The following is a 21,006-nucleotide window of genomic DNA, read 5'->3' as shown; positions in this document are numbered from 1 at the left end:
TCATTAAGACCTGCTTTGTATAGCTCTTCTGTGTATTCTTGCCATCTCTTCTTAATTTCTTCTGCTTCTGTTAGTTCCTTACCATTTTTGTCCTTTATTGTACGCATCTTTGCATTAAATGTCCCCATGGTATCTCTAGTTTTCTCAAAGAGACCTCTAGTCTTTCCCATTCTGTTGCTTTTCTCTATTTCTTTTCAGTGTTCACACAAGAGGGCTTTCTTATCTCTCCTTGTTTTTTGTTGGAACTCTGCATTCAGTTTGGTGTATCTTTCCCTTGCTCTTTCTGGTCTCATATGAGGTCTTAAAATTTCATCTGCCATAATAATTAGGAAAATTATTCTGATCACTGATTCTTTGAAATGTGCTTTTCTTCTTCCCTAACTTCACTTCCTTGAAGTGAAGCAAAAGTCACTTAGTCTTATCTGACTGTTTGCAAACCCATGGACTATATGGTTTGTGGAATTCTCAGGCCAGAATACTGGAGTGGGTAGCTTTTCCCTTCTCCAGGGATTGAACCCAGGTCTCTCACATTGCAGGGGGATTCTTTACCAGCTGAGCCACAAGGGAAGCCCTCAAGTTTCTTTATTTGTATCTAATTTGCCTAAGGAAAAAAAGAAACACACACACACACATCATTTTGGCTTCAAGCTCTCCAAAGAACACTAACCATCAGATGCCTAAAATGACTATAACAAAATAAATACCTCCAAGACCACAAGATCAGACCCAGTTTTATCAATAGTGAGTAGTGGTGGGTGTAATTACTAGGCCAGGGCTTTCAGAATTTTTGACGATTTACATATAATTTCCTTTCTTAAAGAATCTTTCACACGTATTCACTTTAAACCTCAGTGAACCAGTTGCTTTATATACAGATCAGGAGAACAGTTGTTGCAATCAAGATTAGCCATATATGCCAAATGTTAGCAAAACTCAAAATGTGATGGTAAAAGAACTTCCATCCTATCTTTAGATGTTACATCTTAGTGTAGTCTCCATTTATCTATTAGCAGGAAACACAGATGTCTTGGAGGTCACTTTGAGGTCAACATTATTTTTCAACTTATCATTGGCCTCTCTTAAGATGGCAGTCATTGTCATTTTCCCCTGTCTTTTCTTTTCCTTTGACCTGGAAATCCCAGGGCAGGCCATTGATAACCTTTTCAGGATACCCCAGAGTTAAAGCTGTGGTCATTCTGAAATTCAGAAAAAGAGGGTTCAATGATTAACAGAGGCAAGGAGAAGAGCTGTGGGGAAACCCATCACTGAGTTCCCAGAAAGTGCTGCTTGTTGACACACAAGTTTAGGGCTTTGATATCAGCAAGCAGAGCTGTTTGATCCCAGTAACACACCAGCCTCTGCCACCCTGTGTTTTGATCAGCTTGTCCACCCAGGTCAGTGTGGATCTCTTAAATAGAAGGGCACATGGTGTCTTCACTGTGGGGTGTCTGGTCCCTGGGCTTTCTGACCAGGAAGCTTTTATTACCTCATGTCATGTGAAGCCTCTGAACTGCCCATTCTTGGAGAAAATCTTCTCTCAGGCACTTTAACTGGCTCTTGAAAGAACCGTGGCTCATCCACTGGAGGAGCTTCTGCAAAATAAAATTGGGTTGCTAGACTATATTCTCATGAAAGTAAAAGAGAATTAGGAAATCAACAATTATGGTATGTATAACACATTGTAGTCAGTCAAAAACGTGGGTATTTTAACTCTGAGAGTATTTCGGTATATGGGCTTTCCCATTGGTAAAGAATCCACTTGCCAAGCAGGAGACACAAGTTTGATCCCTCCGTCAGGAAGATCCCCTGGAAAAGAAATGGCAACTCACTCCAGTATTCTCACCTGGGAAATCCCCCAGACAGAGGAGCCTGGCAGGCTACATATAGTCCATGGGGTCGCAAAGAGTCAGACACGACTTAGCTACTAAAATAACAACAATGTTAGCATAATGTCTGAGAGCTACACAAAAGAACATAAAATGTAGTCTTTTGTCAGCTTTCAGCCTGTGACACGCCAAAGATTTAAAATTAATCATACTGCACAGAAAAAAAAAAAGTATAAGTTGTTTAATACCTTTGACTTGAATTCTACCATTACTGAAAAGACAATCAGCTAGTGGTTTACATTATTGTGTGTACCTTAAGTTTATAGACTCTTATAAAGTAGAAGGAGATTTTTGTCATCATTAGTATTACAAGGACATTTCAGATAAAGACCATCTAGAATAAATATCTCGCACAGTCGGACATAACTGAAGCGACTTAGCATGCATGCATGCATTGGGGAACGAAATGGCAGGCCACTCCAATATTCTTGCCTGGAGAATCCCAGAGACAGAGGAGCCTGGTGGGCTGCCGTCTATGGGGTCACACAGAGTTGGACACAACTGAAGCGACTTAGCAGCAGCAGCAGCAGAATAAATATCTATGGGTGAATTTTAAAACTTGTAAACCCACCTTCAGGCAGTAATTTGGTGAAACCACTAGGAGCTTTTCCCAGAAAGGACAAACAATGTCTCATTAAAAATTTTGTGAGCCTTTAAAAAAAAACCTTAATATGAGCAAAGCCATTAACAAAATCTATCTTATAATTGAGAAATCTAAGAGTTAAACAAAATACATCGCTATAAGATATGGTTGCACACATTTGCTGCTCATGCTTCCCATTTCCGTGTGAAATAATAATAATGGTAATACTTTTAAAAGCTTCAATTTGCCCAAACTGTCATATATATATATGTTCATATATATTCATAAATTATTAAGATAATATTTTAAAAATAATCACAGCTACCATTTCTTTTAAATGAACATATAACTTACAGTTAGTAGGCTTATTAAATTGGGTCAGCAGTATGTTATTGGATTTTTATGTTTGTGGGTTCACATCAAAACAAACAAAAAACCTCACAAGTACTCTAGAATAATCAGAACCACAAGGCTAGAAGTTCATGCAGAAGGACTGGGTATTTGTTATAGATAGCTGGTTATGATCCCCAAATCTAATGCTATGGTCATACCATCTGTACCCCTCAAATATTTCCAAAATTAGCTGGATTTGAGCACCTTTAGTTAGGTATTCAGGTTCATTTACATATCTTAATACTGAAGCTACATCATTGGTCTTGTTATAAAGACTTTATCTCACATTTTAATGTAACATGTGTGATATTTAACACTTCCTGTATGATTATATAAATGACAGAGAATTTGACTGAGGTAAGGCTTTTAAAATTATAATTATTATTACTTTTCACATCAGTATCTGCAGCTTCAACAGCAACTTTGTCAAACCTTGTTTTAATAGTGACCAGTTTTGTAACTCATAGAATGTTTAAAATTTTAATTATAAGGCAAGTTTGTCAATGAGCTTTCTCTTATTAAATCCCCTAATATCAATGAACAATGAAATGTCCATTGAACTATTAGGAAATAAAATATATTAAACTGAATTGTATAATGCTGAGAAGTTTGTCTTCAACAAAATTGTTAGACCTTTTGCTGGCTTTGAGCAATATCTGTGTTATAGTCATTAACTGAAAAATTAAGACAAAAATTATGCCATTGTATGCACTATGTGAAAAATAAAATCTCGTAATATCATAGGCATGGAAGTTGCTTATTATTTCACATTTAGTGCTTTGTTTGAAACTGACTCATGACCCATTTGAGATCAAAGTTCATGCAATTGGCAAGTAATGGTGGCATTATTGTGTGTGTCTCTGACATGTGAAGTGCACAAAAAAGGAATTCATAGAGATAAATTGTTTGGCATGAACAAGTCCCCTCGAATCCTTTTAAGATTTTCTCAAATTCAAATGAGGATAAAGCATTAGAGAAGTAATATATTAAAGGTAGCCAATTTTATTCTTTTTCCCCCTCTCAAAAGGCTTGGGATTCCTAGTTCTTCAGTATTTTTATTCTTTTCACAGTGTTTCATGGCCCAAGACCCACACATTTACTGAACATAACAGAACTTAAGCAGTGAAATAGTGCTGTATTTCAGCTATGTAATATATTAAATAGACTTTTATGTTTAGGCTTAAACCCTAACTATGATTTACTGTATTTGGGAAGGGATATTTGGTGGGGTGGAGATAAATTCAGAATTAGAATGGAATATTCCCATGTAATCTGCACATAGCCAAAATTACTTCTGTGTACATTTGTTTGCCGTGCATAGGCCAAGCCAGAGAGGAGGGGAGGAGGTCTAATACTTGACAATATAAACTTAAGATGGGGGCATACCCATGGATCAAGAGAAGCCACCTAGTTGAATAGGATTCCTACCTCATGCCTCTCCAAAGTTGGGGGTGAATCGAGGAGGGATGGGAGAGGTTTCCCTCCTCTATTCAGCATCATTTTACAAAGTTAGTAGAACTTCTTATATGGCTTCTGAAGGGTGACCATTTGAGAGAAAGGGGAAGGGGTTGTCTGTTCAGGCAGATATTCAAAGTTAAAAGTTTGTTGTTGGGGTCACTATGTCTAGGCAGGGCACTATTTTTGGACTCCTAGGCCCTTGGTTTAACTCACAGCTCTGTTACTGAGTAAGGTCCATCTAGTCAAGGCTATGGTTTTTCCAGTAGTTATGTATGGATGTGAGAGTTGGACTGTGAAGAAGTCTGAGCACCGAAGAATTGATGCTTTTGAACTGTGGTGTTGGAGAAGACCCTTGAGAGTCCCTTAGACTGCAAGGAGATCCAACTAGTCCATTCTGAAGGAGATCAACCCTGGGATTTCTTTGGAATGAATGATGCTAAAGCTAAAACTCCAATACTTTGGCCACCTCATGCGAAGAGTTGACTCATTGGAAAAGACCCTGATGCTGGGAGGGATTGTGGGCAGGAGGAGAAGGGGACGACAGAGGATGAGATGGCTGGATGGCATCACTGACTCGATGGACGCGAGTCTGAGTGAACTCCGGGATTTGGTAAAGGACAGGGAGGCCTGGCATGCTGCGATTCACGGGGTCGCAAAGAGTCGGACACGACTGAGCAACTGAAATGAACTGAACTGAACTGAACTGAACTGAACTGAGAGATATTAGAAAAGTCCCTGGTCTTGGTTAATCTATTTGTTCCCAGTTCTGTTAGAACAAAACCATGGGGGCTCTGTAACAGCCTAGAGAGATGGGGTAGGGAGGGAGATTCAAAAGGGGAGCGACATATGTATACCTATGGCTGAGTCATGTTGATGTTTGGCAGAAATCAACAAAATTCTGTAAAGCAATTATCCTTCAATTAAAAAAAAGTGTGTCCACATTGGTCACATATTGCCTATGACTACTCTCATGATACAACTATATTGTTGAGTAGTGACAAAAGCAACTGTATGGGTTGAAAAGCCAAAAATATTTGCCATCTGGCTCTTTTCGAGAAAGTTTGCTGACCCCTGATCAAGACCAAGTGTTATGGGGAGAAAAAAGACCAAGTGTTAGGGCAGCAAACTAATTAAACCGACAAATTGACACTAAGATATGGGTGACTAATATCTCTTCCATAACCACCCCCAGGAACATTCAGTTCAGTTCAGTTGCTTAATCATGTCTGACTCTTTGTGACCCCATGGACTTCAGCATGCCAGGCTTCCCTGTCCATCACCAATTCAGGAATATTAACCTATTAAAAATGTTTTAAAGACAAAATTAATTGCAATTACATGAATAGAATCTCGATTGGTACTTGACAGATACATTTTATTTTTTTATTTTTATATTTACTTTTTAATTGACAGATACATTTTAGTAGGTACCTTTCTCAAGGCCTACCAGAAAGAACCTACATCTTCACTTATTTGCTTATTTCTCTGTTACTCTGCTTGTGTTGCCCTTCACATTCCCACTGCTCAGACTTGGATAATTCCTACTTGTTTTTGAGACTTAGCCCAAGTCTCCACTAAAACCTTTATTGTCCACTGAAGCATTCCTAACACTTCTGTTATCCTATTCCATTATTTTTCTTGCCGAACCTCAGTTCTGAAAACCACATTGAAAATTATTTTATCAAGGTATTTAATCACAATATATTACAATTACCTGCCTGCATGCTTCCTCCATTATTATTATTATTTATTTATTTTTTGACTGCACTGCACAGCATGTGGGATCTCAGTGTTCTGACCAGAGATCAAACCTGCACCCCCTTGCACTGGAAAGTAAAGTCTTAACCACTGGACTGCCACAGAAGTTGTTGTTTCTGTCAATAAACAACAGAATCCTTGTGAGCCTAAGCTGTTTCTCTTCACCCTATACCCCCAGGACTTAGCATGTTACTGGGCGTACAGTAATGAACAATATTTAATGAATCCATACTTATTAATCTCCCTCAGTTTAACCTCTGATAAGCAAAATTCTGGCTACAAATTTTCTTGGGAGGAATGTTTATAAGTAGAGAATGTTCTTAAAAATTTTCCTTGAATACTGTGAAAAGAATTTGAGTAGCTAGCATCTACAATCGTGTCCTGTTAGTGAAAGCTTACTTGATGAACACTACTAATAGCTGTTACATTCTAAGATAAATTTTCTTGTAATGAAAGTTGCCAACAAGGTCATGTGCTCAGAAAATATGGATTATGGTTTTTTATAAGCCCAAGTGTGTCAAGGTATTGATAATGTGGGCAGTATTTTCTCAAGAATGAAGTGTTTCTGAATAATTTTCCCATTACGTCAGTACACAGCATGAATCCAATAGTATTAAACAGATCCTTCTTCTTTATTTAACTTTAGTAAAAAGATTTATAGAATTATATATTATTCAGGTAGGATTTCATCATTGAAGTCACTGAGAACCCAAATAGAAAACCCTGATACTATTATTCAGTTTTATGGCATATGGAAGCCTTGGCCTCTTTTTTACAATAGTCCAGTTTTATCTTGATCAAGTTAAAATTTACCTTACCATGAATACTACTTCTGAAAATCAGGCCTGATCAGCACTTATCATTAAGCAGAAGAATCTATTCAGACATATTGTAGACATATTGCAGTTACTAGAAAAATATATGACACCAGAATGAACCTCCACTGTCAGACAATGGAGGGCATTTCTATCCTTAGTTGATCAGATGGACATTTGTTGTTTGTTCTGCTCAGAGTTCACTTTCCCTTCTTTTGGTGCATTTTCATTTGGGGACCCACCCCTTTCTCTTGCACAGTATGTGTAGTTTTGGTGGGCCTGACTCTACCCACTCTATTGATTGGGACCATTAGCATTAACATTACAGTGACTGTTCAGGGATTGGCATATGCAACTGTAAGCCAATCCAATGAGACGCAGTCCTGTGATAATAAAGTACATGTGTTCTTGCCAAGGACTACTGTGTTGAGAGGGTCTGCCTGAGAGTGATACCTCTGCAGGAAAGAACAGAGCTGAGAGAGAGTGAATGGAGTCCTAGTAGCATTATTTAAACTGTGCTCGAAGTCAGGACTTTCTTTGGATGTTTCCATTTTCTCAACCAATAAAGAGCTTGTTGTGGATTTAACTGAGTTGAGTTGGGGTCTCCATTGCTTCAGTCACAAAGCTCTATCAACTCCAATCTACAAATAGTAGTGTAATGAAATTTAAAAGTTACTTGAAAAAGTTATCTGAGGAAAGTTCAAATAGTTCAAATAATAGAAAATATAAAGAGAATGAACAGTAAACACCCCTAAAAGCACTTTGAGGCTAGTTTCAAAAATTAGACAAATTCTTAACTGGGAATGATAAATGAGAAAAGAAGTTCCTATATTTTTGCTTTCCATTTTTAAATTTCAAAATTTTAAATATAGCAAACTATTTTAGTCATGTTTTGGGCATTAATATTTTGAATAGTATAACTACTATTTAAGTAAAGGCTTTACTTTTTCTTTAATTACATGTTTTGAAAAGAGTTAATTTATTCTTTTAAAAATTTATTATGAAAATTTCATACATATGAAAATACATTGGAAAGACAGAATATAAACATATTAAATGATATAACCAACACCTATCTTCCATTCCTCCCCCATTGATGGTAACCCATGTAATCCATGAACACCCATACATGTTGAGCAAATGTTTAAATTCCTATCAATAAAGATTGAAGTTGGTCAATATGCCCCTCCTGAACACTCTAATTCTGGTTATGTCAGCCTCAGATTAAATTACATGCATATATATATGTATAGTCCATAACTTAACTTTTATACTTTTATGTACATGTATTCATTATTATTATTACCATTTTTTTTGCTCCATTTTTTAAAAAAAGTATTAGTCACACAGTCGTGTCTGACTCTTTGTGACCCTATGGACTCTATGCAGTTTTCCAAGTTCCTCTATCCATGGAATCCTCCAGGCAAGAACACTGAAGTGGGTAGCCATTCCCTTCTCCAGGGGATCTTCCTGCCACAAGGATCAAACCAGGTCTCCCACACTGCAGGCAGATTCTTCGCCATCTGAGCCACCAGGGAAGCCCGAATGGAACTAATCCCCTCTACCAAACCAGTGCTATCACTGTGCTGTGTGTGTGCTAAGTCACTTCAGTCATGTCCAATTCTTTGTGACCCCAAGGCCTGTAATCTGCCAGGCTTCTTTGTCCATGGGGAATCTCCAGGCAAGAATAGTGGAGTGGGTTGCCATGCACTCCTCTAGGAGATCTTCCCAACCCATGGATAGAACGCGTGTCTCTTATGTCTCTTGCTTTGGCAGGTGGGTTCTTTAACACTAGCCACCTGGGAAGCCCTCTTTTAAAAAAGACCACTTTATTAAGGTATGATCAACATATACAAATCTATACACATTTAATATATACAATTTGATGAGTCTGAAGATAAATGTACAACCATAAAATCATCAGCACATCTATGCCATAAATATATCCATCATCTTTAAAAATTTCTTCCTGTTTCATTATTATTATTTTTTATGTGATGAGTATAAAATGTAAGATATACCCTGTTAGCAAAATTGTTAGGACTACAGTGCAGCACTGGATCTTGTCTCAAAATTTCCTTCAATGTTTATCAAATATTACACAATAAAAAATAAACATGAACACAATAGGCAGGTATGGAAACTTAGAGACACAAGTGGAAAGAGAAAATTAACGAACTGGAAGGCAAATCTGAAGTTCTCTCAAATGCAACATAGAAAGATAAATGACAGAAAATACTACAAGTTAAAAGATCTGGAAAATGGAGTCAGAAAATTTAACTTAAATCTGAACAGAGTTCCAGAAGGCAAGGGTAGACAGTGTATTGAGCCAGATTCAAAGAGTAATGCCTCACTCAGTTGAAGTTCAGTCACTCAGTTGTGTCTGACTCTTTGTGACCCCATGGACTGCAGCACGTCAGGCTTCCCTGTCCATCACCAATGCCTGAGCTTCCTCAAACTCATATCCACTGAGTTGGTGATGCCATCCAACCATCTCATCCTCTGTTGTCCCCTTCTCCTCCTACATTCAATCTTTCCCAACATCAGGGTCTTTTCAAATGAATCAGTCCTTCACAACAAGTGGCCAAATTATCAGAGTTTCAACTCCAGTATCAGTTCTTCCAATGAATATTTAGGACTGATTTCATTTAGGATGGACTGGTTGGATCTCCTTGCAGTCCAAGGGACTCTCAAGAGTCTTCTCCAACACCACAGTTCAAAAGCATCAATTCTTCGGCACTCAGCTTTCTTCACAGTCCAACTCTCACATCCATACATGACCACTGGAAAAACCATAGCTTTGACTAGATGGCCCTTTGTTGGTAAAGTAATCTCTCTGCTTTTTAACATGCTGTCTAGGTTGGTCATAACTTTTTTTCCAAGGAGCAAGCGTCTTTTAATTTTATGGCTGCAGTCACCATCTGCAGTGATTTTGAAGCCCAAAAACATAGTCTCTTACTGTTTCCATTGTTTCCCCATCTATTTGCCATGAAGTGATGGGACCAGATGCCATGATCTTAGTTTTCTGAATGTTGTTTTAAGACAACTTTCTCACTCTCCTCTTCCACTTTCATCAAGAGGGTCTTTATTTCTTCTTCGCTTTCTGCCATAAATGTGGTGTCATCTGCATATATGAGGTTATTGATATTTCTCCCAGCAATTTTGATTCCAGCTTGTGCTTCATCCAGTTCAGCATGTCTCATGATGTTCTCTGCATATAAGTTAAATAAGCAAGGTGACAATGTGCAGCCTTTACATACTCCTTCCCCATCTTTGGAACCAGTCTCTTGTTCTATGTTCAGTTCTAACTGTTGCTTCTTGACCTGCATACAGATTTCTCAGGAGGCAGGCCAGGTGGTCTGGTATTCCCATCTCTTGAAGAATTTCCCACAGTTTGTGAGGATCCACACAGCCAAAGGCTTTGGTATAGTCAATAAAGCAGAAGTAGATGTTTTTCTGGAACTCTCTTGCATTTTCAGTGATCCAGCAGATGTTGGCAATTTGATCTCTTGTTCTTCTGCCTTTTCTAAATTCAGCTTGAACAGCTGGAAGTTCATGGTTCATGTACTAGTGAAGCCTGCCTTGGAGAATTTTGAGTATTATTTTGCTAGTGTGTGAGATGAGTGCAATTACATGGTAGTTTGAGCATTCTTTGGCATTGCCTTTTCTGGGGATTGGAATGAAAACTGACCTTTTCCAGTCCTGTGGCCACTGCTGAGTTTTCCAAATTTGCTGGCCCGTATTGAGTGCAGCACTTTCACAGCATCATCTTTCAGGATTTGAAATAGCTCACCTGGAATTCCATCACCTCCACTATCTTTATTCGTAGGGATGCTTCCTTAAGGCCCATTGACTTGGCATTCCAGGATGTCTGGCTCTAGGTGAGTGATCACACCATCGTAGTTATCTGGGTCATGAAGATCTATTTTGTATAGTTCTTCTGTGTATTCTTGCCACATCTTCTTAATATCTTCTGCTTCTGTTAGGTCCATGCCATTTTTGTTCTTTATTGAGCACTTCTTTGCATAAAACCTTCCCTTGATATCTCTAATTTTCTTGAAGAGATCTAGAGTCTTTCCCATTCTATTGTTTTCCTCTATTTCCTTGCAAAGATCCCTGAGGAAGGCTTTCTTATCTCTCCTTGCTATTCTTTGGAACTCTGCATTCAAATGGGTATATCTTTCCTTTTCTCCTCTGCCTTTTGCTTTTCTTCTTTTCTCAGCTATTTGTAAGGCCTCCTCAGACAACCATTTTGCCTGTTTGCATTTCTTTTTATTGGGGATGGTCTTGATCCCTGTCTCCTGTAGAATGTCATGAAACTGAATCCATAGTTCTTCAGGCACTCTATTAGATCTAGTCCCTTAAATCTATTTCTCACTTCCACTATATAATCATAAGGGATTTGATTTAAGTCATACCTGAATGGTCTAGTGGTTTTTCCTACTTTCTTCAATTTAAGTCTGAATTTGGTAATAAGGAATTCATGATCTGAGCAACAGTCTTGTTTTTGCTGACTGTATATACTTCTCCATCTTTGGCTGCAAAGAATATAATCAATCTGATTTTGGTATTGTCCATTTGTATGTGTATTTCGGTGATGTCCATTTGTAGAGTCTTCTCTTGTGTTGTTGGAAGAGGGTGTTTGCTATGACCAGGGTGTTCTCTTGGCAAAACTTTATTAGCCTTTGCCCTGCTTCATTCTGTACTCCAAGGCCAAATTTGCCTGTTACTCCAGGTATTTCTTGACTTCCTACTTTTGCATTCCAGTCCCCTGTAATGAAAAGAACATCTTTTTTGGGTGTTCATTTTAGAACGTCTTGTAGATCTTCATGGAACCTTTCAACTTTTGCTTCTTTAGCATTACTGGTCGGGGCATAGACTTGGATTACTGTGATATTGAATGGTTTGCCTTGTAAACGAACAGAGATGATTCTGTCATTTTTGAGATTGCATCCAAGTACTGCTTTTTGGACTCTTTTGTTGACTAGGATGACTACTCCATTTCTTCTAAGGGATTCTTGCCCACAGTAGTAGATATAATGGTCATCTGAGTTAAATTCACCCATTCCAGTCCATTTTAGTTCACTGATTCCTAAAATGTTGATGTTCACTCTTGCCATCTCCTGTTTGACCACTTTCAATTTGCCTTGATTCATGGACCTGACACTCCCCTTTACCCCAGTCCTAGCCTTGTAAACACCTTTACCTCATTTCCCTCCTCCTTTGATAGATTACCCAATCTCTCTACTGGCCAAACTCAGCCAGGAAACAGAAACTTCAGGCACCCTGTTCACACTATTTGCGTTGGTCAGCATCTCAAGCATAGTTCATAGTGGTGAAGAGTGGAGAATAGATCTAAGTGAGAGCCAATTAAAGAAATTTGGCACAAAACTTTCTTGTAAGAGTTTAAAAGTTTTGCTTTCACATTTAAAGCTTTATTTTAGTAATTTTTTTTGGTCATATAAGTAGACTTTAAGACTCAAAACATGTAAAAATTTCAACAAAATGAAAAGGCAGCCTACTAAATGGGAGAAAATATTTGCAAATCTGCAAATTTGCATATATCTGGTAGGAGGTTAATATCCAAAATATATAAAGCACTCATACAACTCAATAGAAAAACAAAAACAAAAACCCAAACTATCCAATTTAAAAATGAGTAGAGGATTTCAATAGACATTTTTTACAAAGACAAACATAAGGTCAACAAATACAGTAAAAGATGCTCAACGTCACTAATCATCAAGGAAATGAAAATCACAACCATAATGAAATATCACCTCACACCTGTCAGAATGTTTATTATAAAACACAAGAAAAAAATAAGTGTGGGCAAGGATGTGGAGGAAAGGGAACCTTTGTCCATTGTTGATGGGAATGTAAATTGGTACAGTCACTATAGAAAAGAGTATGTAAGTTCCTTAAAAAAAAAAAATTTAAAATTACCATGTGACCCAGATATTCTAATTCTGGGTATTTATCTGTAGCCTACCAGGCTCCTCTGTCCATGGGATTTTCCATGCAAGAGTACTGGAGTGGGTTGCTATTTCCTTCTCCAGGGATCCTCCTGACCTAGGGATCGAACCTGGGTCTCCACATTGTAGGCAGAGGCTTTACCATCTGAGCCACCAGGGAAGTCACTGAAGAAAATGAAAACACTGCTTCATAAAGATATATGCACCTCCATGTTTTATTGAAGTATTATTTACAATAGCCAAGATTTGGAAACCACCTCCAAATCATATGTTGTTTCCAAATGGATGGAAATGACATCCATCATGTCTATTGATGGATGAGTAGATAAAAAAATCATATATATGTGTACATATATATGTATAATATTCAGCCATAGAAAAGAATAAAATCTTGCCATTTGAAGCTTCATGGATGGAGTTCAAAGGCATTATGCTGGATGAAATAAGTCAGAGAAAGACAAATACAGAATGATGTCTTATATGTGGAATCTTAAAAAACAAGAAGCTCATAGATATAGAAAACAGATTGGTGACTGCTATAGGTGAGGGTTGAGTGGGAAAATGGGTAAGGAGAATTGAAACTTCCAAACTTTTAGTTATAAAATAAATAAGTCATGGAGATGTAAGGTAGAGCATGTTAACTATAGTTAATAATACTACATTACCTAATTGAAAGTTACTAAAAGAGTAATTCTTAAAAGTTTTCATCACAAGAAAAAAAATTGTAACTACCTATGGTATTAGATGTTAACTAGAATTATTGTGGTGATCATTTTGCAATATATAAAAATATATCAAATCATTATGTTGTACCCTGAAACTAATATAATGCTGTATGTCAATTATACCTCAATTAAAAATAAAATTTAAAAACACACAAAATATGTAAAAACTTATACTGTATGAACACAGTCAATTGGAAATAATGCCCCCTTAGTCAGAACTGATGCTACTTTTCATATTGGGTAAGGATATACCTATATACAGTGGCTAAATACTGTATCTCATCAGAGCTGGATCCAGACCTTGTGGGGCATGAGACATATATATAACTTGGGGGTCCTCTTTAAGAAAAAGAATAAATTATATGTAAAAGAGAATGACTGTTATGAAGAAAAATTAAAACAAAGTACAATTTTTTTAGAAAGCTGGCAAATATCACAAACCTCACAAAATCCAGGAAAATAGCATAACATTTTTATCAGTGAACTGCCCAACCCACTTTTATATTAATAATACTTCTTTTCCTACATTTTTGACAGCATAAACTGCATAGATTTCTTATATTTTGAGGAGTCTTCATAAATTTTGAGGGGCCTTAATAAATTCATCCATTCAGAACATCCATCTTATATGAACAAACTCATATGTTTTGTTAAAAGAGTTTGCAAACAAAATAATAAAAGCAATCCTATAGTTTTGCAATGGTCCAGACAGAATCTCACAGTGGCTTGACCATTTAAAAACTTGTTTTTTCAAAATATCTACTTGAGAAGCTTTTGTATTCATTGTGTGATTTTAGTCTCTATAAATATTAATCAGGTCACTATTTTGAAAAAAAAACTTTTATAAAACTCTCATTAAAATGGTGAAATTATCCATCTGAACAGAACAAAATGAAAGATCATGATGTTTATCCAAGTCAACAAATTTGTCAAACTGAAGCTGCTTTATACTTTCAAGTATTGATCATGTACATTTTTTTTATTATTTTCATCTTCTCATCTTTATTTCATGTTTGGGAAGGTATGCACACACACCTATATATATATATAATTTCTTTATCTACTTTTATCATTTATGTTTTCTTGGCTATCTTAATTCTTTTCTTTGTCTTCATGACATTAACCATCAGAGTTTTTGGTTCATATTGTTTTGTAATAAGATAGTTTTTGACATTTTAAAACCTTATCTCATTTTAAATTTAGTTTTATTTTTGACATTCCTTAGAATAACTCTTTCTCATATTTAATTTTTTGTATAGTAACAGTTATGAAAAACATAAAATTAATTTGATTTAAGGCATAGCAAAAGCAGTCAAATGCATTTATCACCAAATGATTCACACTAATACTGCATATTAGTGTACAGATGATTATGTTTAGATATGTCACTGGAATGCTTGTCTCTCAGGCCATTCCACTGCATCAGTGCCAATTGTGTGTACTGCTTTTTCTGGAAACATCAGACTGTCAAAGCAAGGTGCATCAGACACACTAAATATATGATTCAATAGATTGGGCATGGTGAAACACAAGACCACTTACAGATGTATTTGCTGTTTGTAGTAGTACTATAGCTTTATGCTCTTTGAATATAGGAATTATGGTTGAGTTAAATTACATTTCAGGTGATCCTATCAAAAATGTAATATAGCTATAATTGCAAGCATGGCATTATTTCATGTATTTCTGACAGAAGAGAACTTACATTTTGAAGCATCTTATGATTGAAAGAATTTTCCAGACTAGCTTCTGGCTTCTTGCATTTCACACCTCGTTACCTCTTCACTCTCCATATATTTCTGGTGCCAGAGGCCACAGGACATGGTCTATGATATAACCTCTAATCTGTACCTACATATCATGATGCCAGTTAGGTCTGTAGAATGGATGGTAACAGTATTTCTGGAAGTCATCCTTTACTGGGGCAGCAGCTGGCAATAACTTATATGAACACATAATGTCTTCAAACCACACCAAATTACCCAACTAAATTCAAGTACATTGAATCTCCAAATCGAGTTCCCTTTAGCCATATCCAAAAAAATGCTCACAGACACTCCAATGACAGTCTACACAAACAGAAATATGGTGGGAAAATAGAAAAAGACAGCTATCTTAACTAGTATGGTCAGATTAACTTACTTTACAAATTTTGCACAAGTATCTTACCACTTGAACCCATATCTCATCCCCCTCTCAGGCCTTGGAGGAGGCTCATGAGTGTGAAAGGCCCTATACTTAAGCCTGTGGCCCTAGGTGGGAGGTACAGGTCCAATTTTATTATTTCTGATATGAATAATCAATTGTCTCAGCACATTTAATGAAAAGCCCATTTTTTCCTTTTCTGATCTGCGTCCAGGCTACTATATATAGAATTTCCATATAATTGGGAAGACACTCTCAGATGTGCTCACTGCATGTGGTTCTTGTTTCCCCTCATGGTTGGTTCATTTTTAAAGTTTCCTGGTCTCTTAGTAGATTTCCTTTACTTTCTATAAGCCCAATAACATAAGAAAATTATGTTTTATGCTGGATCTAATTGTTTTACAGGAAATAAGTCTCCAAGAATGTCTAATATTCTATACTGTCAGAGCAGATGCCTCTGTCCTTGGAGTTCTGAATTTTATTTTTCATTTTGAGAATGTCTGGTCATTCTCAATAGTCTATCTTAGTTACATTTTTGAAATATTATTTTATTTTTCTACATTTATTAAATATATACATCTTGTATTCTGAAGATGAAAATTCCAATACTTGAAGTCTTTGAGGGTCTGATTCTAGTTATTTACTATTTCTATTGACTCGCTGGGTTCTGATTTCTCACAGTATTAATGATTTTTTTAAAAAAATTTTAAAAACTGGTTAGAAGAGGTTTTCATTTTATTTTTATATCCCAATAAGAATATTTTAAATTTTATACATGCTTAAACTTGTTCCTGCTGATATATGGAAAGGCCAAGTCTGTACATTAGTGATTTTTGATTGTGAACATATGTTCAGTGGGGCATCCCAGGTGGCACAGTGGTAAAGAATCTGCCTGCCAATGCAGGAGACGTGAGTTCGATCCCTGGGTTGGGAAGACCCCCTGAGAGAGGAAATGGCAACCCACTCCTGTATTCTTGCTGGAAGATTCCATGGGCAGAGGAGGCTGGCAGGCTATAGTCCATGGAGTTACAGAGTCAGACACAACTGATCAACTGAACACAGCAGCACAGCACATTACTGTTGTAATTCTTTGAAGCCTGACTTAAAGGAATGGGGTTTTTCTTCCTAGAGACAATTTGAATTTGTTTCTTCTAGGTGCCTGGGAGCAGTTTCAACCCAAACAGTTCAAAATTAGTTTTTGGCTAGAAGTTTTTGAAATCAAACAGAAGTATGTATTTGGGCCACAGATTCTTGATAGTCAGATTGTGGTTTCACATTTTGATGAGAGAACACCCCCTCATCACTGCTTGCCACTAAGATTGAGGCTAATGAGGAAATTTTTTTTTTTCTAGTTCACCTTACTATTGGGCTTCCTTTGTGGCTCAGCTGGTAAGAATCCACCTACAATGCAGGAGACCTGGGTTTGATCCCTGGGCTGGGAAGATCCCCTGGAGAAGGGAAAGGCTACCCAATCCAGTATTCTGGCCTAGAGAATTCTATGGACTATATAGTCCATGGGGTTGCAAAGAGTTGGAAATGACTGAGCGACTTTCACTTATTATTGAGGGTCTAGCTATTTGGGGATGGGGTATAGCTTTATGCATGGATTTCCTATCACGGTGCCTCACAAATTATCTGTGAGCCATCATAGACAACTGTTTTTGTACATATATAATCAAAATTAATTACTAGAAAAAATGGAATTCTGCTTGGATTGTTACTGCACTATAAAATCTCTAGAAGAGTTTCCAAACACTCTCAATTTCTGTACACATCTCAACATGTATTGGCAACAGATTTTGTAAACCAATCTGCAAACTCCACTTTGAGTAGCACTTATCTTATTCATCCTACCTTTGGCAGGCCCTAAGCTTTATCTCCCATTTCCACACCCAGCCTGAACTTGTGATATAATGATTTTTTAATTGACTCATGATTTAATTATCCCAGTATTTTTAATTTGGGGTACATTAATTAACTTGTTCTGGCAAGATATGCATATCAGAGCCAACCCTCAAATATCCCACCTTTCTCAGTGGTTTCATTCCCTAAAGACTTAGTGTAGGAAGGATTTTCTTTTATTTGACTTTTCATCACCATTTTAGAACCTATAGAATTGACCAATGTCACCATCTTCACATTTATATTTGTATACTTTTAAAAATTTTATATACTTCCTATCTTATTTACTTTTACATAGTAAATAAGAGCAGAGATTCACATTCTTACACACACCAAAACGTTTGATACTTTGTCTCAAAAAATCAATGAAAGGCAGACAGTGAGTGAATGCTTGTAACTTTAAAATTTAACTTAATGTCTTTTTTGTGTTTCATTTAGGGTCATCATCTACCAAGGATTTGAAAGTTGTGGATCTCATACGTATATGATTTAATTTCCATTGTGTTAAGATTATTCAAATACTGGTCAATAATTTCTACTCATCAGCAAGAAATGAATTTATTGTCTAAGGATACTTAAAGGTATTTTTTTGTAGGCTAATGGCTGTTCCAAAGCTCTTTTAACTACAGAGGAATAGTACCCTATTTTAAACTCCTTTTCCCACAGATTTACTCATTTTCACCTCTGACATCACATTTTACTTTTTTACAGATTTTTTGGATGTGAACCAAATTTTCTTGAAGAGTACTTCTCTATTTTTCCATTAGTTCAAAGGTTTGTAGTTTTGTGGACCAAACAAATATTTCTGAAGATATTTATTATGGCTCATTAAATAGAAGTAAGATCTAAAGGTTAGCACATGATCTGGGAAGCTAAAAGTTTTGTATTATAATGCAGTTTGCCACGTGAATGTGTGACATAGTGCTCACTAGTAAGATAGTGATTGGATATCCATCTTGTGTTAGTTTCTTCATTTAACCAAAAAAATATTTAGAAGTATTAATAATAATTAGTTGAACTGGGATTCCATGAAGAAGATCTCAGAGATGTGTGAACTTGGGCCTCAATTACTGTAAGGGCACATGTACACATGCTAGTCCAAAGGACTGCTAAGTAGAGTGTACAAGCATCTACCCCCTTCTTAGGCAGCTCAACATCACTCAGGGCATTATTTAAACAGTCTCTGTGCCGGTTAATGAATAGCCATGAGGCTGTAGCCACATATTTGAGCCTGCATTCAGTTCAGTTCAGTCACTCAGTCGTGTCCGACTCTTTGCAACTCCATGGACTGCAGCATGCCAGGTCTCTCTGTCCATCACCAACTCCCAGAGCTTACTCAAACTCATGTCCATCGAGTCGGTGATGCCACCCAACCATCTCATCTTCTGCCGTCCCCCTCTCTGCATAATTAAGAGTATAATGCACATAGAAAAGTCAAGATGTAGAAGTTAAGAAAGCACAAAAGAGGGGAAGATTGGAAAATAAACTTGGTCACATAAATTCAATGTTAAGAAAGCCATGGTGAGAGATTCACAAGAGGTTACTACTTACAGAGTGAAGAGGGGGACCTCCTGGGAACTGAAGACCTTCTGGGATTAAGTGCAGCTGTGACCTGCACCAAGTATCAGTGCTTTACTGTGTGTGTTAGTTGCTCAGTCATGTCTGACTCTTTGCAACCCCACAAACTGCAGCCCATCAGGCTTCTCTGTCCATGGAATTCTCTAGCAAGAATCCTGCAGTGGATGGCCATTCCATTCTCCATAGGGTCTTCCCAACGTAGGGATTGAAGCCTGGTCTCCTGCATCGCAGGAAGATTCTATACCATTTTGAGCTACAGGGAAGTCTTGCTACTTTATAGCTTATTTCAAGCGGCAACCTTGGGATCAAGCATGGCCAGATTTGATCCCAGGCTCCTCTTCTTGCTGAGTGCCCTGGACAAATTACTTAACTTGTGTGAATCTCAACTGTATCTCCTAAAAAATGAGGATATTTACTTCACAGGCCATGGGGTTTCCCAGGTGGCTCTAGTGGTAAAGAATCTGCCTGCCAGTGCAGGAGACTTAAGAGCCTCAGGCTCAATCCCTGGGTCTGGAAGTTTCCTTGGAGAGAAGGTAATGGCAACCCACTCCAGTATCCTTGCCTGGAAAATCCCATGGACAGAGGAACATGGCAGGCTACAGTCCACAGCGTAGCAAAGAGTCGGACACAACTAAAATTACTTAGCATGCACTTCACAGGCCAATGTAAGAATTAAATGAGATAATCTGACATTGGGTAAAGACATCCCATGCCTCTAACAGCATCAGAGTTTGCAATGGTTAAGTGCTGTACTCTAAAATGTGACTGTTCAAGTCACTGCTCTCTCACAATTACAGCTGTGTGATCTTGGACAAGTCACTTGACCTCTCTGTGCTTCAGTTTCTTTATATGTACTATTAATAATATTTTCCCCATTGGGTTATGAGGATTAAAGGAGCTAATATATGCTTGGCACATAATAAACATTTTACCTAAAAATGTTCAGTAGTTTTGGATACTTTCTAGAAGTGATTCATTTTATTTTAGGTTATATTCACATAACTGGACAGAAAGGTGGTAACAGTCTTGCCAGCTGCCAGTGAGTGTCCTGTAACTGAGGCAACACTGCCTGCCTGCGGGGAACAGGTGGTGGTAACTTACCTCTATCTAGGGTTGCTGTGGATAGTTGCAAGGTAGGTCCCGGTGAGAACCTTTGGAGCCAGCAGCCAGGCTGCTTCGTTACTGACAGTCTTTGTTACTGACATTGGACAAATTAACATTTCTGACCATTTCTTCTCTTGTGACATGGGGGTAATTTTTGCCTCTCTGAGTGGTGTGAGGGTTAAATAGAGGTAACTTACCTACAGCCCAAAGCCTGCACCAGCACAGAGCAGCAGCAGTAACGATGATTACATCAAATATATACAGCAGTTGAGTCCTTGGAGATTCTTAAGGGAGGGAAACCAGAAGGTAGCCAGAAGTGGCCCTTTTACCTGTCTGATTTCGGCCTGGAGAAGAGGAAAACAACCAATCTCTTCTCTTTGCAACGAGGTAACTATAGAGGTCTCCCCTTGGAAAGATTACCTTTTCACACTCCTCCTTGTCGCTCCTCACTGCACCCCCCCACCCCCCATGCAGGCAAAGACACTGTTCCTTCTAATTTTATAATCTCATTTCTGTACCTGCGGTTTATTTGGGCTTGGTGGCGAGCCAAGGTTGGGTGGAGAGAGGCATTAAAACCTGGCAACCTGGCTCTGGATGCCTCAGGGCTCCTGCCAACCGTCCTCGGTTAAAAACGTGCTTTTTATTTCTCTTCCCCGCAGCCTCCTGTGCAGCAGCTCATTACCA

The sequence above is a fragment of the Capricornis sumatraensis genome, chromosome 5, assembly GCF_032405125.1.
Source record: "Capricornis sumatraensis isolate serow.1 chromosome 5, serow.2, whole genome shotgun sequence".
NCBI classification, from domain to species: domain Eukaryota; kingdom Metazoa; phylum Chordata; class Mammalia; order Artiodactyla; family Bovidae; genus Capricornis; species Capricornis sumatraensis.
Note: the sequence above shows the minus strand (reverse complement) of the source record.